This window comes from Eucyclogobius newberryi, unplaced genomic scaffold, assembly GCF_026437365.1.
Source record: "Eucyclogobius newberryi isolate DKJ021-1_F unplaced genomic scaffold, fEucNew1.0.hap1 SCAF_13, whole genome shotgun sequence".
In the NCBI taxonomy this organism is placed as follows: domain Eukaryota; kingdom Metazoa; phylum Chordata; class Actinopteri; order Gobiiformes; family Gobiidae; genus Eucyclogobius; species Eucyclogobius newberryi.
This window is the reverse complement of record NW_027315757.1, coordinates 24,284,767-24,310,502: the sequence shown is the minus strand read 5'-3', so window position 1 is coordinate 24,310,502 and position 25,736 is coordinate 24,284,767. Positions and strand designations below refer to the sequence as shown.

Sequence of the window (25,736 nt, the reverse complement as noted above, 5' to 3'; positions counted from 1 at the left end):
TCTCTCTTTTCCTCTTTCTCTCTCTTTTCCTCTCTCTCTTTCTCTCTCTTTTCCTCTCTCTTTCTTTTCCTCTCTCTTTCTCTCTCTCTCTCTCTCACTTTCTCTCTCTTTTCCTCTCTCTCTCTTTTCCTCTCTCTCTCTCTTTCTCTCTCTTTTCCTCTCTCTTTCTCTCTCTCTCTCTCACTTTCTCTCTCTTTCCCTCTCTCTCTCTTTTCCTCTCTCTCTCTCTTTCTCTCTCTTTTCCTCTCTCTTTTTCTCTCTCTCTCTCTCTTTCTCTCTCTTTTCCTCTCTCTCTTTCTCTCTCTTTTCCTCTCTCTTTCTTTTGCTCTCTCTTTCTCTCTCTCTCTCTCTTTCTCTCTCTCTCTTCCTCTGTCGCTCTTCTTTTTTCTTAGCGTAAAACACATACTTTAAAGACGTACAACTACAACAAGTCGCTAGATGCAGTAGATGGCGGTAAATGCACCTTTGCAGTTAAAAGCAACAACAACAACAACAACGTCAACTAGTTATCTTTAAATAGAGACACACATTAACCCAATGTCTATGAACTGTAGAAGAACACTTAAGTCGATAGGCCTTGATGTGAGCAAACCACTCCCCTTTTCGCATTGTACTTTGTTGGGGAGACATTTTCATCAATAGAGACGTTTCATTCTTTATAATTTGTGCAAGTGTTGCAGTGAAAGGTAGAGCCGCCATTAGTCAAGTGAGTGAAGACTTGAACAGCACTTGTGGATTCAGCCGCTCCGGAGCATCTACTTAGCTGAACTCCACACAGATCGAACAAGTTGATTAAACCTTTCCAGGGCGCTCTTTATTGCATCACAATGAGCCCTCTCTAATGATGTTCCTTCCTCAGCTTTATTTTCCACGCATACCTATTCACTTGTATTTGCATATCCTATTAGATCCCGTGGGAGTTGTGCTGCACTTCTTGTATTAGTTTCTGTTGTAAAGTGCAGCCGTGGCAACCCTGTGCCCTGACACAGCAGTGTAATTATGTGTGCAGTTGGCCCAAGCCGCTCTTCATGTTGTCTAGTCCTCGTGTAGCTGCATGTTAAACGCTCAGGTCCTGATATGAGCGCGGCTTACAGAGCGTTCATTTCAACCAACACACACACACACTGCTTTAATTGGGGTTAAAAGGTGACATATAACAGATTATGTGATCAATTATCTAAGATGATTGTTGTGGGGTAACATGTAATACAGTTTGAGCTCATTCACGGACGGAACAAACTAAAGAAACCAGAAAAATATCAAGATGTGAAAACCATGCTGTTTTCAATACTTCAAGAACACTGTGACGCTATTTATTGTTTTGCTTTTGAAATATAGCCCGAGCTGGATAACAAAGAATGTATAAAACATTTTTCCCTCGTATTGATCGTTGACATTTTAAAATTCAATTCTTGAGTACAAAACTAATTTTAAACTCCAAAGCGCATACTTCAGGACAGAACAAAGGATCGACTCGATGGAAAAGACCAAAGCTGCTCATTGATCATTAGAAATGACTGACTCTCAATCGCAATTAACATTTAATTAACAATATGTTTACAACCTCTGGCTATGCAAATGAAATTCAAATCATAATTTCAATTACAAAAACATTGCGCATCAAAAATAATAATTAATTTGAGTTCAAAATGATATGGGCGCTCATTTCCCCCCTAAAAACATGGAGGAAAGTAACTCATCTATTATCATAAAACTGTTTTGGTGATTTGAAGAAGACGCTTTACAAACACAAAGAAGACAGACAAAGACAGAAGACAAAGTTACTGAAAGGCAATTCTGAGCACTTTTAATTGCTTCTGACATAAATAACGTTTTACATAATCACATTGCTTTTCTATAACGGAGCAGCCACATCTAGTTGCCCTGGCACTGGCTGATGTTTCCCTGATGAATGGAGACCTCTGGAGCAGACAGTTGAACACATTTGCTCAAACATCTCCCCGGCAGCAGACCGTCGGCGTAAGCAGCGGGTCTTTAAAGTGGCTGAGGTGCATCCAGGTAGAATGACATACTCGAAGGGAAGAGAGGACAGAACCATGCACTGCAAATCACACTCGGGTTGACAAAATCTCTGCCTCGACTTTCAGCGCTCATAAATAATGCAGCGACGGAGGCAAACATTTGGATTTCCCCGGAGCAAAGACAAATGCCTTTTAAAGTCTTTAGAGAGCTCTAGTTTTGTAAAAAGGTGACTGTGCTGAACTTTTGCGGGTGCACACCAGGAGGTAAACGCATTATTTAGAGGATATTTGCAAAATGCCGTGTCCGTGAGGCAAGAAATTGAATATACAGCAAATATAATTCTGCTTTGGCTTTGATGGAACATGAAATAGCACCATTTTCTGCATTCAGCATTCTGTTTTGTAACAAATGGTCTTGTTTTAACCGTTTAACTGCAAACCCACACATCGCTGTTTGAACAAATTAACTTTCCGTGCTACTTATTCTGTTTTTTGTGCCAGTGCAAATTCACGCCTTGGCTGAAGATTGTATTCAGATAATGTAAGTGTGATATAAAGTATTGTTTCAGCTGACACAGTGAGGAATATAGTGTGAAGTGTAAGTAACAAGTATAAGCCACATGCTCAAAAAAAAGTGTAGAAATATCATAGTGACCTTAAGTTAATGTAATTTGTGTTGGCTAAAATCATAGAATTGTTAATTTAACCAACAAATACATCAAATCATAAGGGAAACCACTGATTTTTAGTGTAAATAATTAGTAAGAATGCACAGTTTTTGCACATAATCTGTTTTTTATCTGCCTTGACAATGTTCTAAATACATTACTGTGGAACATTACATGATACACGCATGGCGTGTATCATGACTTTTTTTTGTAAATTAGTAATGTTTTCCCATCATTTAAAAGCAGCACGTTGCCACAAAACGAGCCTTTTGTCGGCATCTACGCTCCTTGTCCAAGAAAAAGGTCATCACAGAAAAAATGGGCACACGCTCTAATTTTGTTGGACCGCCTTTAGCTTTGATTACAGCCCACATTCTTTTGTTTTGGACCAGGGATTGTAATAATAACGTATTTTATGTCTCTGAAAAGCACGCTCTGGTTGGCTGTGCTTGGAACGGTCGTCACTGCTGTTCTAAAGCTTTGTTCCTCTGTGAAAATGTGGTTGCCCAGTTTTATTTTTGATTATTCAGGTCACAATATAATCGTAAGGAAACGTCGTAAATAACTATAATTGTGAGCATTTTATAGGCATCGGGTACTTTCAACTCCATGTAAAGTACTTTTTTTTATAAGGCTCTTTACATGCCAATATCATACTGTTTCATTCAGAAAGTTTGATTTTATAATGTAAGGAGTCGGTTAGACAAGCAAATGAAAGTGGATTTCACTGTCGTTTGGTACCAACAATCGCGAATGTTACTTCTCAAAAACAACTCTAATTATAAATACATTTTATTTTGTGACATTCCTACAGGTGGAAGACAAACAACTTCAAAATCTGCACAAAAATCTGTCCTGAAACTCGTTTTAACAGTATATATCCCAAACTTTTCCTTGAGGTTAAAGCCGGCGTTGTAAATCCTAACTTTATATCCATTACTTCCTTATTTCCTTTAGCCTAAGTCCTGGGCGCAGCGCGGGCCCCTGAGGGCTGTAACCCTGCCAGAGCCCAATGACACATATGCAGGTCGTTCCAGCAAAGAGGCAACCTGGCAACCTCTGCAAAGTAACAATTATTTCCATTATAAATTATTACGGCCGAGAAAGCAAGGCCTTGTAATTTCGTGCAAGTTGACAACTTCTTAATGATTTAAAGCTGAAAAAACAAAGCTATTTCCAGCGCTAATGGAAGACAGAGGAGGACAGAATACATTTAAGGAGGCGGCGAAAGGTTTTTTTAAGGAGAACATTGTCAAATTGTTTATTTTGGGATGTTTCAAAATGCATGCATAAATATAAACCACAATGTCAAAAGCTGCGTTATATTTGTTTTCAAGACCAAAATATATTTACATATAAAAGTAAAGGATGAAAGAAAACAAAATATCTGATGACAACTATATCGAGCTAGATATTTTTTAGTCTGTCTCAAACAAATGAACATGTGCTGTTTTTGAAAGCTAAGGTGGCATGAAAACAAGTCAATACCAGAAAAAGGAAGTAGACAGAACGATACATTACGTGCGCGTTTGCCGACTTGCAGGGCTTTTGTGCAGTTGATGCCGGCTGTGAAAAGATAAGGTTTGTTAATAGCCTGTTCGGGGAGATGTTTCATTTATCATCACGCTTTAATAATGTGAGAGCATTAACACCCTCAAATCCACACTGAGGTTTACACTGTGTGAAGTGACAGGCAGTCTCAGTCTGTGATACACGTCTATGGAAGGTGTGGTTGCTGTAAAGAGCAGTGCAGTTTTGTTCTACTTTTTTGTAATTTTATAAGTCAGGGTGCTCTTTTTTTATTTTATTTTTAATTTAAGGACATAGCATTTACATTGGATGAACCAGATGCAATGTTTTAAGTGTTATAGCAGAATATGCAAACACCTGTCCATTGGGCCAATTTTACCTAACACATGCATGTCTCTGTAGGACAGTTGACAAATTGATGCATTCATATTTATAACATTGTGAGGTGGACGTTTGTAAAAGTATGTCTTGATTTAAACAGTTTTGAAAGTTTACCGAAGTTTTAACAGCATTTGTGCAATGGCGACGAAAACTGAAAACCCTGAACTTATTCAGAGAAACATTGTCTGTTGGTGAGTTTGTTTGCCTGTAAACAAGTAGCAATGGAGCATGAAATTATGCCCAATTGTCTTCTCCAGTTCACACAGCCAAACTATTTTGCTGGTGTGAAATATTGTTTCAGCAACACAAATGTTATAAACAAAACCATCCATATGCCAAAACCATATTACACAAACTGTGACATTTAGAAGTTCTTTTCAATAAGCTGAAGCCACGTAATATATTAAATGTAAAATATATTAATGAAATATGCAATTGTGGCGGTTTGTCAGGCAATTAAATAATATTCAGACGACTGTGTGATGTTTTCCTTTCCATTGCAGGCTAATGCGTTTGAGTAAATAGCAGATTACCAGAACCAATTCCATATTACGATGAACTCTATCATTCTATACACCTTTAATAAATATGTTAATGTAGCAATAATTGGTTTATAAGTAGTTTTTCAATTCGATGTCTGCATGTTTGCTTAGAGAAATAATGTTGCACATAAATGCCAGGCTTTGTGGTAATTTGGTTGCCCGTTTTCTTTTCTATTGTCATATCTCAACAATACAGTGATGTCACCCGCATTCTCTGCCACATAACAAACCAGTTCGCTTCATTAAAACTGTAAAATTCTCATTTTTTTATACGACCTCTTTGCTAATTGCTTCTGCTCCAGTAAGCCAGAATCCTAGCAGCTTGGAACAGCAGTGGTCGTATGCTTTTTATGTCCATTTACTGCGTGCACGGTCACAGGATGTTACCGTGTGTAAAATGTGACTGATTTGCAGAATAGTTGCGGTTGAAATACTTGTTCATGTCCGACAGCCTGCAGGTAATCAACAGGAGGATGGCTGAACGTGTCAATAGCAGGTTATATGAATCGTGTCTGAGGAGCCATGAGGAGAGTTAGGAGGCAGGAACTTCGCCCGGGAATGTAACCAGAAAAGTACTTGCTTAGAACACAACAGTAAAAACACAGGGGCTATTTTGAGACCACTGTGCCATTTCAGGTTTATGCTATGATCCAATAGAATGTCCCATATCTGATATTTGTCATGCAGATGTGGCCCACAACCACAAATTTCACTACTGTACTAAAAACGCCTCTGAATCTGGCCTATAAGTCGTCAACAACAGCGTGAAAAGACCACACACCACCACATAATACCACAAAATGCTTCATTTCTTTCTACAACACAATATAAATCAAGACAGCAGAGGTAAAGTTGCATAAAATAACTTGCCAATTGTGTACATCCCCCTTTTTAACACAATAATATATTTTACAAAGCACATCCGATGAGACACACTGGCACTGCAGCTTAAATATTAAACTTGCGATTATGTATGCTCGTACAAAATGATTTACGTAGGATTAAACTGATTTTACAAATGTTGTATTGTTTATTAATGATTATGAAGTGTTAGTATATCATTATTTTCTTGTTATTTACAGACAGAAACGTATTATTAGATTAAAAGCAACCATGCTTAGGTTTTTCTTCTACCCAATCCTTTTATATATGTGCATGTAAATTGTGTTTTCCGTGGCACAAACTCGAATCAAGTCAATCAAATCGATACAATATGTGACAGAGATTGTACCAATATTGCACAGATATTTTGTCCTGTAGGGTTTGTATTCACCATTATGTGTACAGGACACTAACAAGACATGACATACAGTTTTAGGGTTGTGCCAATTGGGATTTAATCATTTAAAATCATTAAAGTAGGGTTTTTCAAGCTGTCTACAGCCCATCTTCAGTAAATGCATGAAATGTGGAACTGTGACTATGTGTTGTGTGTTATAATGCTTATTTCTTCCCCGAGTACATTTTGAATGCATTTGATAAAGTGACCGGTGATAGGTTCAAACTGAAACAGGTGTTTGTTTCATTATTTCCATTTTGAATTTACCATCTGTTTCTGTTTGTGAAAGTTAAAAATCCAACCTTTTCTGAACTGCACATATGGCAATTCAAATTTAAAAAGTATAAGTACAAGCACATTATGGTGAGCTGAAAGAGTTTGGGGGGGACTATATTGTTTTTGAATGCGAGGGTTAAAAATGCACACAGCAGGATGTTATTTGCCTTTGACACATTACGCTATCAGTGTGAATCATCTCTAAAACTTTGATACTACAGTGGATATTTATCAAATCCTTGTAGAGCGGGCTGAGTTTACTGGCTGATGCAGCATAATGCATATTTATATGATCACTGTAAGGAGTCGTCAAAGGTTAATGCAAAACAGGACTATACTGAAAATGGTGGAAACAAATAGCAGATTTTCCTGATATGATTAAAGTAAACGTTATTGTGCAGAACTTTTAGTAAGGTGGGGAAATTTAGCTTAGAATGATGTTTGTTATAAAGAACAATACGCTTTAATACGGTCACTGGACTCAGTTATTGCTTTTAAGTCAGCTTAAAACCTTTTTATTTAGTCAAGCCTTTTAATTGCATTTGTTTTAGGGACTGATTTGACTGTATATTGTTGCATATGTATCGCTCACTGTAAGTTGTTTGTGTTTTTATTGTTTTATTCTGTGTTTTGTGAAGCACTATGTGACTTCTGTCTGTGAAAGGGGCAATACAAATAACATTTACTTACTTACTGCCTTAATAGTTATGTCGCCAATGTTGCAAGGCTGCGTTGTTGTCAGTGGGCAAATGTAGACACTTCTGTTAAATGTTTCCTGATGTAAAGCTCTTTATCGTAATGAGATGGAAAAATGTTGTCCTCCTGACTTTTTAACGCTGACTCTTTGTGGGTGGGATTTGCATCTTTGGCCACATCTATTTGCTTCATCAGATTTTGGAATTTAAAACTGCTGGTTCAAATTTATTGCATACAATTCTCTTTAAAATGGAAAAAAACACGTTTGAATCATTTTGAGTTTTACAAATTCAAGACACGTCACCCACCTTTGTCTCCTGTGTCCATGAGGATGAATGTGGCAAAGTCTTTTATTCCAACATATAATACAAACAGGCAGGGAGAATCGTTGAATCCGCTGGTGCACAAAACTTGAGTTACCGGAGCTATCAACATGTATTAATCCACACTAGCTCTGCATTATAATGGCTCAATTGTGTTTCCTCGTCTCTCAGGAGGAAAATGCAAAGGAGCAATAGCCACTTTGTCAGCCGGCATGTTCCAGCATTAGTTATGAGAAATTAACCTCTGTGTGCACATTCATAGCCTTGAGATAACAACTTAGATGACGATGATAAAGAATTATAGATGCCTCCATTACGTACATATTGCTGCCATACCCCCTGCGTCGAAGATACCAGCTATAAAGTCAGCTAATTGATAAGAGAATTTATTGCACTACTTTTATGTGGAGAACAGAAAGGTTGTGTTAAATCAACGTCCACAATTAGCTGTAGAATTGCATAATAAATATTCCGTTTAAGTCTTGCAAATTAAGATACCGCTACATGGCATGGAAAAGTTATGCATGACCTTTCTTGAAAGTTAATTTGACTAAAATTGGGATATAATGAATTTAACAAAAAAGATCTGGGTTCAGCATATTATGAGACGTGCTAAATGGGTTGCGGCACTTTTGGGAAAATTAAATTCAAATAAGGAATAATGTGCTGTATGCTGCATGACTAATTTAATAATGGTTCTCTGTGTAAAACGGAGTGAATACAGTGTAACAACTTGCCAGGACCACATTTTAACCATTACAAAACAAACCCGAAGGTCAGAGGTTCGATTCCTGCTCAGACCAATTGCTTTTGTTGTGTCTCTGGGCAAGACACTTCATTCAGCTTCCCTTGTTTGAATGGGCTGTTCTAATTGAAATGTAGTAATAGGTTTTGTTGTTGTTGTATTAGTGCAGTAATAAACAACACAACACAAGTAAAAAATAATCTTTAAATGTATATTATGTAGTAATCTGAATAGTTTGAGTGCAGACTTTTTACATTGGCATGGCCCAAGCGTGGAAGCAAGACTATAATGCGATCATTTTGAGAATAAATAATAGTAGTTGGAGTGTCAGGGCTATAGAGCTGACAACCATTATACAACCATATTCAAAATGTCCTCTTATTCCGACACAGAGCACACTCTTTGCCTCTGTTTGATGTTACATTTTGTGGTTCAATACTGTGCACCGCTGTGTTCGGCACTAACTTCATCAGAGTCCAAAGTACATTAGCAGCTCCACTCAAACCTTAATGAATCAACTCAAGCTCGATCCATCAATACGGGACACTGAAGGATGCCCCGGCTACACTTAGCTCAGTTTATGTGCTGATGGAGGAACAAGGGGAAATAGCATTAGACTAACTCCCCGTTTATTTATTTTTTTACTTTATTTTACAATCAGAAGTGCCTGCACCACGGCTTGAGAACCGCTGCCAGAGGTCATAAGTTCAGCTTTTGATGCGCTCTCATCGCGACATATTTACCTGCTCTCTTGCTATTAGACTCTGTAATCTAATCTGTGTAAGACAACTCTGGTCTGTGGACGGGCCTTTTAGAGACAACAATACCATTACAAGCACGTGTCTCGAATTACTTTCAACTCTTTGTATTATGGATGATCAACTCATTTTCCCTTTTTAATTATTCAATTAATCCCAAAGAGCCAATTACACTGCTGTGATATCACTCTTGGCACATTAATTGGGAGCGCAAAATAACATGATTAAAGCAGCGTAGTGTGGCATTGATATTTGTTGAATTTCATTATAGTGAAGTTTTGATCTAATAGTATTGTTAATGTTGTAATTTTTCTGCCTCTTTCTTGTCTCTATGGAGATGTAATTGCTGTGACTTCCTATAATTTCCCACAGTATGGCATGTCTCATTATATGAATGTAAGGTTTTTCACTGTATTTGACGCAGTAAAATGTAATGCATGTGCAGTACCCCCCAACAGGAAAGTTACATAGCGCACCTTTTTACAACAGCTATAACTCATGATAATACCACCTAATCATTCCACACATTCCTGTATTATCTCCCCGGTACATTTTGTCTAGTTAGCCCGGGCTAGGTGCTGATACAATGCATTTGTAGAGTCCTGGGAATGCACTGTCACTTACTGAAGGTACAGTACTACATCAACAAGATGTAAGCTTACTGTGTGTAGAAGTTGCATTCACTTCAAAACCTCACTTTCAAAACTGCAGACAGAAATATGGATTATTTCACCATGTTAAAGTAGAGTTGGTTACTTAATGGTGAGTGTTTTGAATAATGGCCTAAGAACAGCACATCAATTATGTACATGTGTTTATATCAGAATGCAGGTTGCACAGACCCTGGCTTCCCTGCATGACTGGAGTTTAATATTTTGGACCATGTGACACACCATTTCTCTTATTTATGTTAAGTGTAGTAGTATTGTCTTTCAGTGTCCACATCGTGAGTGTTCAGCCTTGTGTGGCATGGCAAGGACTGTCTATTCATATTAATTCCTTGCAACAACACCACGCTAATAAATAGAGCATTCATATAATTTATTTAAAGGCGCATATGTAAGTTCAGGATGCGAAATGAAAACTAGCAGTGTTCCATTACAGGAGTTTATTTGCACAATCATTTATCAGGCATAATTCATGTCTATTCATAGATTCGTACTTACGACGGATGCGGCACAACTGTACAATGTGTCATTCGATGTTCATTATTCTTTCAGTCCATAGAGCATGTGGTCCGAGGTTTAAGACCCACCAACAAGACAGGGCAGCGGCTACAGCCTCAGCTTTAAACTATGAATGACAAAATGTGTGAGGACTAAAATGATGAGAAGGATGGTCAGCACTATTTACAATGCTTTTTACATTTAAAATCAATGCAGGAACTAGTCTTTAGTTGGACAGGAAGGCACAAACACACATCAAAGCTAACCATCGGAGGCGCAGACACGGCGTGCACTCGACCCACGGCGTGCACTCGACCCGGAAGGAGCCGAATGCCGGGGAAGTGGAGTGAGCAAAGTCTGAGGGCAAAGCGCACCTTTCATACGCCACAGCGCCGCGGGTTGGCCTGACCAAACTTTACGAGCAGTTTGTTGTGCCACACTGGTCATATAGATAGACTTGGTTTGGTCTTGTTCATGGTCGAGGTTTATTCCCAGGTTTATTCCTAATTTAGTCCCATGTTTAAATGAGTGTGTGTGCGCATGGGAGCATAAGTGGGCGGTCTAATTAAATATACACTTAACTTTGCTTGCCTCCAACAATTTACAGTATGAAGATTTCAACCTTATAAATAAAACATTAAGTGTCAACCATCTTTTATTTTGTAATACTCCGATCAACAGAGGTGCACAGCGTAACCACTGTGAGTGCTTGTCTCCATGGATATGTTATTGCTTTGCCTGGAATGTTTCACAGTATGGTAAATAGTGAAGTTTAATACTATACTATGGAACATTCTAGGCAAAGCAATAACACCTCGATGCAGACCACAACGTGCTTGACCAGAAAACTTAAAGAGTGGAGAGTAAATTCACCAATCTGCTCCCGCGCATGCCTTCGTTGCGTACTTGTCAGACCCTTGCATTCACTCCTTCTATAACTTAAGAATTGCTTTTATAAAATACAGCACAAAAGCCTATCTTTAACCTGGAACATGCTGACTCATGCCAAAAAATAATGCAGCGGCCGCTCTGTCCAACATGAGCGTTTGTGAGAATAGAGGTTGAGAGCTACACTGTGATTTATTGAGTTGGCCAGCTGCAGTGAGAGAGCGGGGATAAAAGCCTCTCACCTGGAAATTGAGGCATCGTGGCCAGCGCTGATTTCCCCTCTCACTTCGGTGCAAAGACGTGATAATGTCCGCCCGGCTACATATTCATGATGACTGAACTAATGGACAGTCTGCAGCCAAATTGATTTCCGACGTTTAGCAGTGGTGAATGTATGAATGGACGGCGGAGGAGACGGCAGGAGGAGGAGGAATGGGGTTTGAGTATTGGTTTAAATGATGAACAAAGTGGAATGGGACTAAAAGGTGTAGTGCGGTGAGCAGAGGGGAGTGGACATGCCTCCCAAGCACTTTGTTGCATGTTTCTGTGTTAACATGGTCTCATTGGTCACACCAACCTGGTCCCATGGTGTGTAAAAGACAAAAATGTAACCGGTATAGCAAGGCTTTTCCCATGATTTTATTTTTTTGCTTATTCCAATAAACTGAAGCAGGAAAAAGGGGAAAACCATAAATCCTAACCCATGCATAATAAGGAGACATTAAATTAACAATACTTACTTGTTTCCACCACTGGTCACAGTTGCCTTCAAAAATAAAATCTATCATTATTACATTATTACATTTTACAGTCATCCCGTAATATTGCATTTGTCTTTTATCACACTTTTCTAGATGCTCAAAGTTGTTCTACAATTGTATGCATTATTCAGTCACGTCCGATGGAGGTAAGATACTATTGTAGGCACAGCTGCTCTGGAGGAGACTGAAATGAGGCTCGCTCTCTGCAGCATCAGCGCCTCCGAAACACCACCATCACTCACTCGCTCACACATCACATTCATACCAGGCGTGTGTGGGGGAAGTGTCTTGCCAAAGGACACGATGAGAGTTTGCACTCGAGCCACAGCTGTCCCACTGTGAGACCGGGTGTTCCCAGATGTCTCCCATCCAGGCCCTTGCTTAGCTCAAGATCTGATGACATGGGGCATTGACATGTTTTTATCTTGTACTATAAAACTTCTCATTACAACATATAATTGTACATTATTACATATTTAATAACAGTTCAACATGACATGGGCCACAGTAAATTATCATTTGTTGTGTTTGTTTGAGTGTTGTTTTTTTTAAAAACTAATATTCAGTTTATATTTTGATGGAAAGTACACCACCCACTTGTCAGTATGGCATTAAATGTATCTACATATCTCCATGGAGACATGTAGGTGACGCCTCCAGGGTAGATCTCTGGCTCACAAGGCTTTTTAAATATGTGCCATAAAAACTATTTAATAAATACAATATAGATATGTTTAATTTCATACTGTAGAATATTCCAGGCAGAGTCATAACATCAGCATGTTTCCTTTTATTACCCTGACTGACATAAAGACTGTGTGTTTCTCCCTTCTGCTTGGATGATGCTGTAAGTTAAATTTATTCCCAGTCCGACCTGAACCATTGCTCAAGTCCAATCATCTACCAGACATGCCCTGCCTACCACTAAATGCAAGGATTGTAGCCCATCTTACGCTTGAGTTTTTCTTTGACATATTGCACCCATCCAAACTTCAATCTGCACAGTTCAGGCATAGTAATAAACCTAAATTGTGGGATTCTTAGAACACTCCGTCTTCTTGACAACTTGTGCAAACAATCGCTGAGACCAAGCTGGCGCTCAGGGAAGATGCAGCCGAAGGCAATATTCTCAGTCCTCCAATTCTCCTCTGATCCCTGCAATTAAAATAGCAAGATCCTGCATTATGGAGGGTTTATGTCTTTTGTCCTTCAAGGTTACTCAGAGAGAGACCCCTGTAGCCACACACACACATCTGGAGTGTATCTAACATGAAGTTCCCCAGTGGTGCCACATTATTGAATTGTAGTGTTACAATTATTGTAAAACACACACTTTAACATTTATTCATGATTCTTCATCACCCAACTACAGTGAAATCCTTGATTCTCTTGCATTATTCTTATCATTCCTCAAGTTTGAGATTATCTTTATGAAATCAGTCCGCCTAATAAAATGCACTTATTTAGGTTGTGTTATATAGATTCAATTGAAAATACTGTACTTAATTTTGCTTCACAGTTATTATTTATTTATGATTATATTGTGACCTACAATAAATAGTCATGATTATCAATTAAGCACTCTTGAAAATCTTATTTGCCAGAGAATATATGTAAAGTTCAAATATGTCACAAAATACACAGAAAACAGAATTAACTAAATCGCAAAAAACTAAATTCACAGTCTACCCTCTCCTGTCATGCTGGACCAATTGTGTCTATACTGTATCTATCTATAGTGAAAAGTTGACAATTCTTTATCCTAGTTTTCTCCTGTTACATTATCAGACATCAGATACAAATAAGCCATTCATATCTTTGGTTAAATCATTGCTGGAATACTTGTGTTTTCCCTTTGCAGCCTAATTGACTCAGTTTTCACATCTCCTGCATTCTTGTGATTGTTGTTTGAATGTTCAGGCTGCATCTAGTCAACATCTTCGTCTCATTCATCATCCTAAAACATTGTACCTTCTTCGGTCTTTCTTCCTGTCTTCAAAAGTGCACTTTGGCACACAGCACGCTCTGAATCACAGTATGTAGCTCAGACTAATGATGGGGCCGCAGATCGGATCATTTCTAATTAAAGGTGGGGTGCTCTGTGAGATTTCTGCTTTGCTGTAGGTCTTAATTAAGTCGGTTCTGCCTCTGCTTCTTTATTTGGAATTAAATGGAGAGGAGAGAGCGGGAACTTGCTCGGGCTGTGTTTTATTATTGCACTGTGCCTCCCCATACTGTCGGTGCTACAGTCATGGGAATATTACAGAAAGCATGCTGCATTCATTAGCATACAAAGAGTTTACAAAAGGGAGTTAAAGGAATCCATAATACCTCACATAACAAAGGATGGACTGGATATAATAAACTGATCAGGTAAAGCAATAACTGATGAGTGTCAGTTATTGAAAGAGTTCTCATCTTGGCACCTGCCAGGCTGCGATAAAGTTGAGGAAAGTGAACATTTTGTCCTAAAAGTTAGAAGCAGGTATGACAAGATGTCAAGATGCCAACGAATGTGACAGGGTTAGATCGTCTTTGTTGGTGTTTTCTGAGATTGCTGAATTGGTCAGCTGCTTTCAAATGGAGTCTAAGGTAGCAACAATGGTGAAATGACAGGTGCACTTTGAGTGAATCTTACAAAGCCACACAAGCTAGCTAAAATATCTGATGAATCAAGGGGTAGTGTCATCACAATGCAGAAAACCGTGGCGAGAGTGGCAGAGTGGCTAGCACTCTCGCCTCACAGCAAGAAGGAATGGATTGGTTTTCTTCGGGCCCTCCAGTTCAACTCGAAACAACCACATGCTGACCGTCGGCGTAAAACATCGTCTTCACATCAGTTTGCTTATCTTCTAAATGAATTATTCGGTCTGATTTGAGAGATTCGAGTCTTCCGTGAGAGCGTGTGATGTCACAATTGGCAGGCACATATAGCTTTCATGTTATAATGCATTTCTATATTGAAAGTGCATAATGTAGCATGATGACTATTCTTCTCCTGAATAGAGCTCTCATGCATTAGCCTCCTCAGATAACAAAAAAAGCCCAATATAGCCACACATTAATTCTGGCTATAGTAGCTGTTGTTCCTGCCTTTGGAAATCTTCTTTAAAAGCTTTCACAGTCGAATCACGCATGGACCGTACTATCTTCTTCGTTCTACCCCACTTACTCTGAATAATAACAAATTACGAGCGCATCAATCAAGAGAACAGACTTTGACAGTGGAACAAGAGTCTTTACTGTGACGTACAAGCTAAAGAAAGATAGTGAAGCTTTTGACATCAACATGTTTGAGGCTATATTTATTGTTTTACATTTATGATTGGCTTGGAAGCACTTAGCGTTCCCGCCTTCTTTTACCCCAGGGACGAGTACGAAAGCACAAAGGCCACTGATCATGAATGCCCTTTGGAAACGGAAAGTCAACACTGGGGCCGCGGAGGTTAAACGGCTGCAAGAGCAAGTGACACCTAATATTTAAGGCCCAATTAATATGAGAAGCTAGCAAATGCACGTTTAAGTTTTACATTGAATATTCAGAATAATCACTGCAATGGAATATGAACACTGCTTGCATGAGATACTGATCAGCTGCCATGAATTATGAATTGTGTGTATGTAAAACTGACACCAATAATCCACACTTTTAAAATAGTTGTATAGATTGTCATTAATTATTTACAATGGAGCTACATAGAGCACTTTACACTGGTGGAAAAGAGGAAATTTGGTTTTGATCCAAGAAAATAACCTCATAGTGATGGAAAACAGAAAGTAAGACCCGTTGTGCGCTCGATTTTTTGTATTTTTAATTGGGAGAATAATGACTGTGTTCGACAAATCTAGAATCAGGTTTAGTGAGCTTTAAGTTTCAGAGACCTACTTTGTGTTGTTTTCCAAGTTTTGAAAGTTATGCTGATTGTTCTGTACTTTACTGCTGCTGTGGTTTGGGTCTCACCTCAGATAACTCTTATGATTTATTGTGTACCAAAGAGGGAAATACTGCAGCTAAAAAGATAATGTATATTTTCTGGGCACAGACTCAGACAAATTGACTTACTTTCACCACCTTGACAAAGATTAACAGTTTGTGCGCCTTACATTTCTCCCCCCAAAAAAACTAAAATAGCGGTCTTGCCCCAAAATTGAAAGACAACAAGACGGACAGACCAGTTTGTCCTAGTTTTCCACTAGTTTGATATTGCCTGTTGCCTGTCTTTTCAAATCCTCACGGTACAGAAAAACTTCATTAAATCTATATTATTTACACAATCTGCGCCTTGTATCAGCGGAATTACATCCATGTCGAGAGGGTTGTATTTTATAATGGCAAACACAATTTTGTCTCTCTTGTGTTGCGCCTCATTATGTGTGCTCTAAAAACCATGCTGTGCAGCTTTAATATTGAATGAGTTAAAGAGGAGCTGTAGTATCTGGCCTTTCTAAGGCTATGAGGAAACCCATTCTGTCTCCAAATGTGTTTTTCACCGTAGATAGCTTTGGTTGAAGGTACAGTGGTGCAAATCTATTTTTAGAAAGGCAATTTCAAAGTTTACAGTGAGCATACGCGCACGCACACGGCCGAATGCTTAAGTGGATTGGTTCTTGTCTGTGAGATATGTGTGCTACCTTCCTGGGGGGCATCTGACTTCTGTTATTCTCCACAGGGAAGTGTTGCTGAGGAACCTTTTGCTTTCATTCCCTCCAGGCAGTGTTGAGTCACTCATATATAAGATTAATAATCCTATTATATTGATAATTAGTTTGAAAGAAAATCAAAACCAATCTTCCTTTCATCTATTGAGGCTGGAGGTAAACATAGCCCAGTACTTCATAGCATGCTAAAAGCGTGGCAAAGTGTAAATAAAACAAATATTTAAAGTATTTGGCTTTGGCTGAATGTTTACAAAACTACAGTTTGCACAGAGTAGATTAGAGGTACTCTCCCTAATTTTTACTGTCTTAAAAAAGTGAAGTTGCAGTTGAGTGGTACAGGGGCCCCTGGAGTACGGTGTACATTTTAGGACATTGTCATTAATGTACACCATACTGGAGGTACTCGAGCACTTTGGTTTCAGATATTAAAATGTGACATTCAATAGTATTTGAATAGAAAATGTTCTTTGTAGAAAAATGTTCTTAAGTTCTGTTCTGACCCACATTGCCAAGTATAAAAGAGTATGGGATGAAAGAACAGTGTAGCGCTTCAATATCAATCAAATAAGAAAATAGAATAGAATAGATATAAAATAGAATAGAATAGAAATACAGTAAAAAATATAGATTTTCCTACTACTCGAATTAGGGGGTTCTCGGAGTTGGAGCGTGAGACAAAGCTCAGGCGGTTGAGACCAAAAAGGTTGGGAACCACTACAAAGAGAAAAGGTGCTGCAACATTTGAGTTACGGGATAATAAACACAAAACTGCCACAGTTTCCTAAAACGCACATGAATATAACTGGGACTGGATGACTGAATGTTTTGATTATGCTTCTGATGATTATTCCAGATTATTAATGGAAAAAAAACAACTATACTTCTTTCTATAAAACAGAATGTAAGCGTAGTTAATACATTTTATAATACTACACACAACCAGTACCAGCACTTCCTGTATACATGATTAGTTATCACATGAACTCACAAATAGTGCGTGAACCCCCCATGAACTCGTGGTCCTGCGAGGTCAGCAATCGGACAAAGCAACCGTATGTGGGCCGCGTGCTGTCAGAGCCCGGCGTTAGTGTGAGGGAGTGGCACATTTTGCGCTACGTTCATATTTCAAAGTCACTCCGATGACTGCTGTTAATAAGTGCATTGACAGAGAGTTGGCCCGCGCTTTAATAAATACCTCTGCCCACCCTGCGCGCTCATGACAAATCTGCGATCACACTCACACTCTACATCAGTGAAGCTCTTCAACAAGCAGAGCAGTGGCTTCAGGGAGTCGCTCAGTGCAGTCCAGTGATTTGTATGCTTTATCACACACCCTCCTCCCTCCTCTCTCCTCTCTCCTCTCTCCTCCCTCCTCTCTCCTCTCTCCTCCCACCTCTCTCCTCCCTCCTCCCTCCTCCCTCCTCCTTCCCAGCTGTCTCTCTCTAAGTGACAGAGGCTGGTACTTGACTGGCAGTGGCAATGATGCGTGAGCATAACTGATGATGTGGTCATTACCCCTAAATCTCCCCCAAATTTAAATCTAGATCCACTCATATAGAATTCTAGAGTTGCACCAGTGTTGTGAATTGAGAACAGTGGAAGGCTTGTTTATAGCTAGAGAGAGAGATAAACAGATAGATGGATGGATGGATGGATGGATACTCCATTGATCGCAAAGGTAACATTTTCACTGCACTTCCCACTTGCCCTCATGTCTCAGAAAAAAGTCAGGATGGGTCAGCAAACCCTGTGTCAGAGTAGAGTGAGGGGAATAACAACCCTCCGGACATAAGACTACTACTATTACCAGCAGTACTACTACTAGTAGTTGTTGCAGCAGCATCATTTTAGCTAGGTAGAATCAACACAGTAGTAGTAGACCTTTGTCACACCTTTGTTATTGTCAGTATCAGTCAGTGGAGTAACAGCAGCACCATTGTTTATTTGGGGAGGATTGCAGCAGAATTTACACCATTATTAAATTAATGTTTAACAAGGCCACAAGGTGTTTAACTCCTTTATTTCAGTCTGTAAGCATACAATTAAAAATGTACATATGTATGGGTGAGCCGAAATCTTGACAACAACTCAACAACAACAACTCAACAACAACAACAACTAGGGAATCAACATAATTTAATACTTGGGCCAAATGGGGTAATATTGCCCCTCTATTTCCCCCCCAAGATGATTAGTTGAAGCTGTTGGAGCAGAGCCAAGGTCAATCCACTGTTACAGACATTTTCACAAAATTACTGACAACCATTGTAGGGGCCACCTGGGGCCCACCGGCTTCACAGGTGTGGCCACTATCAAAAGAATCATAACAGCTGGAGTTCTGATTTAATGGAAAAGGTTCACATCATTCCTCCTTTTCAAGCCAATGAATTAACGTGTGGCATCTGTCTTCTTTCACAGTCTGATTGATTTACCTAGGTTCAATTTTCAAATTAACTGCCAACTTCAACCACTCAATTGTGTTCAAGTATTTGTCAAGACGGGTGGGCAGAAAGCAACAGCACTCCTATCAGCTGGGAAGTTGTGTAACCATTTTCGTTTGTAACCTTAAGATGGCACACAAGTTAGAAATAAAATGTGTTTTCCACATTTCTGTGTGTGGAGTGTTGAAATCGTCCCTGTGGTGTTTGATTGATTTTTTTTTTTTTTAATTTTTTGAGGACCACATGCCATTGACCAAAGCAGAGCTAGAATTCACTATGCAACAGATGTGTCCAATCTAGAGAAATCTAACTGATCTCACCCTGAAGATTTGGGGGGGATGAGTTGGGGCTTAACCACCAGCCGGCTGTACGCTGCCGGCACCCATCAACTTTAAGGAGAGTTTCTACTTTATCAAGTTAAGGAATGTTTCGATGTAATTTCACTTTGATGCTGATGGAATCCTGCATCTAAAATCAGGTAAATATTATTTGTTTGAGTACAAAACCTGTCTATTGTACAATATTCAGCTTTTTCAGCTTTTCATCAGCTGTTAAATTACCCTAAAGATGGATCATTGTGAATTATTTTAAATTGCAATAATCATCTAAAAGGCTGACTTATGCGTTGAAAACTGCTACACCTTTCTTTTTGGGACGTAAAGTGAAGTGCTGTGGAGAGCTGTGGGTTCACGGTAGCCAGCAGCAGATTTATTTTTTTCATTCGTGCCAAAATGGCGACGCGACACTATCGAATCCTATGTCACTGTTTGAGAAGATAAAATCGCAGAGTTAAGTAAGTGAAGAGGAGAGGACGTGTATCGTGGGGAATCTGGGGAGTGGTGAAACTGTTGGATCCGCGGTGTCTTGTCAGCAGCAGATTCAAGATTACTCAAACATGCATGAATCATACTGTTATGGAATAGTTCAAAGCTCCTGAAAGTCGGTTTGGCATTATATGTGTTCTTTAAGAAATATATGTTATTAATGTCAGTTTTAGATGCCATGATTGATAAATGACTCCCTGATATAGGTCAGTGAGAGTGTTTTAAGTTACTAGAGAGTGTGAGAGTTCGAATCCCGGCTCTGACAGTTCACTTCTCGTCCTGCCCTCTCTCTCATCCCCATTTCACGCTAAATCCGTCCTGTCAAATAAAGCGTAGGAGCCAAAAAAATCCTAATCGCAAACAGAATCTGGTAAAGAATCACAGCCTGAAAACATGGAGGAGCTTCACAGATTAAAACAAGCCAATGTTTCAGAGATGGGCAAGTATTTTTAGCTAAAAAGAGAGCGAACAAAACAAAACAAACACAACATACAGTACGTGCTTTCATATTTCCTCTGGCACACATTTGACTAGAAGATCATAAGACAAAGAGCTGAACACCCCACTGTACGATGCACCAAACTAAATATAGCCATCATTTCCTGGAGTGCGGAGGTCGCGGTGCGCTGATTTAAATTCTCTGTTGCGTCAAAGCAGAGGAACAGGCCTGCCTTTGAATGAATGTGTTGCTCTTGAGCACGTCAGCAGCAGCAGCAGCAGCAGCAGCAGTAGAGGCAGAATCAGTCCGAATGGTGCCAACGTCCGACCTCTGCACACTACAAGTCTGGTCTCTGGATCTGAGAAAGGATTTACCCCGGCTAAAGAACAACATGGGGTCCACTAGCTCATACAATGTGGTTTGTCTCATTCCAGACGGTGAAGAAATAAAATATACATGGCAGTAGTAGTAGTAGTTGCAGTTACAGTAGTAGTGATGGATTGTAACTGTGGAAATATGTTTATTAATTGATCATCATGCCACTTTTTTAAAACATGTTGGATAGTGTCAGAATAGGAAGAAGTTGTAAAAGGGGCATTCGTAGTAAGAAGCACTGGTATGTCCTACTGTAACTGACGTAAATATAACACTTTAAGTCCAGTAATGGTCATATTTATCTTGTTTGGTGGGATAATATCAGTACAAAAATAAGTTAAAGGTTGCATGATTGTAAAAGCATGCTGTAGCGCAGTAGTAATTGGCACGGTTCTACCTCGGGCCGCTCGCAGTAGGATCCAGGGAGTTGTAAGGTTGTGTTAAGCTAAGGAAATCTCCAAGAAGACAATGGTTCGTGACACGTTGAGTAGAGCGTGTATGGCATATGGTTCCCCCTGAGCTATTCTCCTTTTCCTCTCCCCTCCCCCATGCACCCTGTACTGTGAATGTGAAATACACTGGGCCAAACCGCAATCAATAATGTTGAGCATAATAAGCAGCAGTCACAGCAGATCCTTGCCCTCTGGAGTGATGCGATGTCTGCAGAGCCTCTGGGGCATGTGTTGCAGAGGGGCCAAAGCAAGAATACTTTCAATCTGATTTTCTTTCTTTTTTTGTCTTTTTTTGGTGAGAACAAAATAGTGAAACCTACTGCATAGACACATAAAATACTAAAATATTGGAATTTGCCTTGATTTAGTCCATATTGGGTGAAGTTTCTGTCGGAATGTGTGTGGAGGTGTTTAGACTGAGCGGGCCGCGTGTCTAAGCCCAACAGGGGAAAGTGTTCTCCCTGTTGGTGCAGGCATGGCAGCAGGGGCAGCTGCATGACTGACCCTGCCAAGGACAGAGAGCTTCCCATGCCTCTTCTATGGCATAAAATGGGTCATTGAACAACTAAATGGAGTCATTATGATGAGTAATTAAAAGAATACTGCTGAAGACTTCTAAAGTCCTCTTTTCTGTGGGTTCCGCTGCCTTTGTGTCATGTGGGCGCTTTGGGAAAAGGCAGCTGCTTTGGACTACTTAAACTATCACCCCTTTCACTGCTATGCAAATGAACTTTTACAAGCTAATCTAAATGCATTATCTATTGTCCCCAATTTTCAGAAAATCAAACACATTTTCAGATTCTCATTACTGATTGTACGAGATGAATTTTGCTAGTGCCTTTCATCTGATGCAGCATGTCATGCAGAGGAATCACAGAGGGAGCACACAGAGCGGTTTCATTAGAGACTGGGTCATATGCATACTGATGCTGCACTTCATCTGAGTGAACCTTGTACATTTGTATGGAGCGAGAAGACCGTGTGCATGACTTGGAAACCTGTACAATGTGGAAGAATTAATCTTATGTTTAATGCCGTCTATTTATTGCAGGAATCTTCTTGTATCCAGCTCTTTTTGTTCTAAATTCCAGAGAAAGTGTATGAAGACGTGCCCAGGCTCCCTCGGGGGGCCGGCAAACCACATTCTCATTCACTTTAGAGGCAGTCATTACGATGATAGGGGGAAGTGATGTTTGATTAATTAGGAGAACCAACTTTGGCAGGACTGGAAAGAGAAGCAGAGGATTCCATTAGCTTGTATTTGCTAGATAAGGTTAATGAGGTGGCTCCAATTCCGACAGAAACGGAACCGGAACAAAGACGTTTCAGGGCCGGGGTTTTATTTTGAGGCCTGCAATGCCAAAGGAAGGTTATTCTTTGAACATTATTATTTTATATTGGCCTTAATTAGGGCTCAGTCCAAACACAGGAGAGCTCAAGCTAGTTTTAATATTTACTGACTTAAAAAGAGTTCAGGGTCAATCCAGCAACTCAAACGGATTAACACCAAATGTATTTCCATTGACTTTGTTTTTTTAACTCAAAAATCCATCTCTTTGGAGACCAAGCAGGTGTGAAATTACAAGTCAGATCTGTGGAGAGAGGAACCCTTTACGCACAAAGACAACCCACCACAAAAGTTCCAAATAGTGTTCATCAAAATCTAAATAATAATTTTAGAAACTCATAAAATGTAGTATATGTATAGTATGTATTACGTATTGACACACTAGACATTAGAGGTTAGGTTTGTTTGTTTGTTTGTTTGATTGATTGATTGATTGATTGATTGATTGATCAATTGATTGGTTTTATTTTGAACTTATTAGTGTAGGACACATATGGTTTACAATAATTACATATAGTTTGCATAGCCCTAACAACACAAACACGTTCATATGAAATTGCACTTATACATCTGAATGTCCACCATGTGTCCACGTTTCAAGCCAATGAGAAAAATAGCTCGAAATGGAGTGGAAATGAAATAAAATGAAGAAGAAAATCAGTTATTACAGTTATAAAACGCAGTGGGCCGATGCAGACTACTGTAATGTCATTGGTCAGGAGTGCCATCGGATATTTCTATAGTTGCAATAATCCCTCCTAACCTTATTTTCTTGTAATTTTTCTTGTACAGATTTTCCCGAAGAGAAACTACTGAACCATTGCTCGGAGGGACGACCCTAGGGATGCATTCTGCCACCACGGACCTGCACCCAATGACTTATAGAGGTGAGAGGTGCCGGCTATACTGCTCTGTGTGCAGTGGCTACAGGCAGCATGAGAAAACAGGCCCATAAGCGGATCACACACAAGCCATCTCTAATCCACTTGTCAATACAAATGACAAGTACAGAGCCCGAGAAAAGTCACTCAGAGGACACGTCATCTCCTCAGCGGTCCAACCCGGGATCACAGCCAGGATTTACCAGGGCCCGGGTCAAGGCCTGGGGACTTGAGGGTTAACTGATCAGATTGTCTGTAAGCGGCCTAATGCCAGATTGTCTTTAAGACAAAAAGGAGCCATTATCTAAAGAGGAAACAATGAGCAAACTCTACAACTCTAATACTGTAATACCGCCACTATTACTACATATAACAGTAATAGCGGTGTAAACTTTCAATGGTTTTAATGATTTTTATAGGGAAAGTATGCAAAACGATTTCTAAGCATATTCTTATTCATTTCCAGTAAAGTAATTTAGATTTTGATTTGAAAACGCCAGATCTGACCAAGACACAAGTGTTTTTGTGAAGCTCAGAGAAGGAGAAGAAGAGAGAGAAAACCAGGACTAAACCAGGACTAAACCAGGACTAAACCAGCACTAAACCAGCACTAAACTAAACTAAACTAGTTGACCTAAAACAAGACCAAAGATATAAATGAGAGCTAAACCTGCCAATGAAACAATAAAAGAAAAAGTCGAAAGATGAATAAGGGGCAGCAGTTCGGGACAGGTGTGCGGGGCAGGTGTTGGGGGCAGGTGTGCAGGGCAGGAGTTGGGGGCAGGTGTTCGGGGCAGGTGTTGGGGGCAGGAGTTGGGGGCAGGTGTTCGAGGCAGGAGTTCGGGGCAGGTGTTCGGGGCAGGAGTTCGGGGCAGGAGTTCGGGGCAGGAGTTCGGGGCAGGTGTTGGGGGCAGGAGTTCGGGGCAGGAGTTCGGGGCAGGAGTTGGGGGCAGGTGTTCGGGGCAGGTGTTCAGGGCAGTAGTTCGAGGCAGGAGTTGGGGGCAGAAGTTCGGGGCAGGTGTTCGGGGCAGGAGTTGGGGGCAGGTGTTGGGGGCAGGAGTTCGGGGCAGGTGTTCGGGGCAGGTGTTGGGGGCAGGAGTTCAGGGCAGTAGTTCGGGGCAGGAGTTGGGGGCAGAAGTTCGGGGCAGGTGTTCGGGGCAGGAGTTCGGGGCAGGTGTTCGGGGCAGGAGTTCGGGGCAGGAGTTGGGGGCAGGAGTTCGGGGCAGGTGTTCGGGGCAGGAGTTCGGGGCAGGTGTTCGGGGCAGGAGTTCGGGGCAGGAGTTCGGGGCAGGTGTTCGGGGCAGGAGTTGGGGGCAGGAGTTGGGGGCAGGTGTTCGGGGCAGGAGTTTGGGGCAGGAGTTCGGGGCAGGTGTTGGGGGCAGGAGTTCGGGGCAGGAGTTCGGGGCAGGAGTTCGGGGCAGGAGTTGGGGGCAGGAGTTGGGGGCAGGTGTTCGGGGCAGGAGTTCGGGGCAGGTGTTCGGGGCAGGTGTTCGGGGCAGGAGTTGGGGGCAGGAGTTGGGGGCAGGTGTTCGGGGCAGGAGTTGGGGGCAGGAGTTGGGGGCAGGTGTTCGGGGCAGGAGTTGGGGGCAGGAGTTGGGGGCAGGTGTTCGGGGCAGGAGTTCGGGGCAGGAGTTCGGGGCAGGAGTTGGGGGCAGGAGTTGGGGGCAGGTGTTCGGGGCAGGAGTTCGGGGCAGGAGTTCGGGGCAGGAGTTCGGGGCAGGAGTTCGGGGCAGGAGTTCGGGGCAGGAGTTCGGGGCAGGTGTTCGGGGCAGGAGTTCGGGGCAGGAGTTCGGGGCAGGAGTTCGGGGCAGGTGTTCGGGGCAGGAGTTCGGGGCAGGAGTTCGGGGCAGGAGTTCGGGGCAGGAGTTCGGGGCAGGAGTTCGGGGCAGGTGTTCGGGGAAGTGCTTTATAGCTTGTCTCTCTGGAAGTGTCAGTGCATAGAATGTTCCACAGTCTGGCATTAAACTTATCGAGCAGGCATGTATTTAATTTCAGGCGTTTTTATTGCTCAAAAATACATGCGTTGATCTGATTTGTGACACCTGAGACCGAAACATTTAATGCCATACTTCAGAAAAACATCTCCATGGAGACAAGCAGGCGACGGACCCTCTACCAGAAAAGTTACACACAACCTTTAACTAAATATAAAATAATGATGTTTGCGTTCGATCACTTTGTCTTTGAAACTTTGAAACTACTTTTTACATCCCCCAAACATAAAATCTTTCACAATCCTTGATAATAATTGTCATTCAGTCCATGTTATAGGAACAAAGGGAGATGTGCTGCAATTGTAACGGTGCATTTATCTCTCATCCG

General features: G+C 40.7%; 1 protein-coding gene across 2 annotated transcripts in view; it reads left to right on the top strand.

The window, feature by feature from the left end:
* The window catches only part of elfn1a (extracellular leucine-rich repeat and fibronectin type III domain containing 1a), a 94,972-nt gene that overhangs the window by 43,070 nt on the left and 26,166 nt on the right, over positions 1-25,736 (top strand). For both annotated transcript variants that reach the window (XM_072443026.1, XM_072443025.1), the window contains exon 3: positions 23,326-23,420. The gene's annotated coding sequence lies outside the window, so the exon portion shown is untranslated. The remainder of the gene's footprint in view (positions 1-23,325; positions 23,421-25,736) is intronic.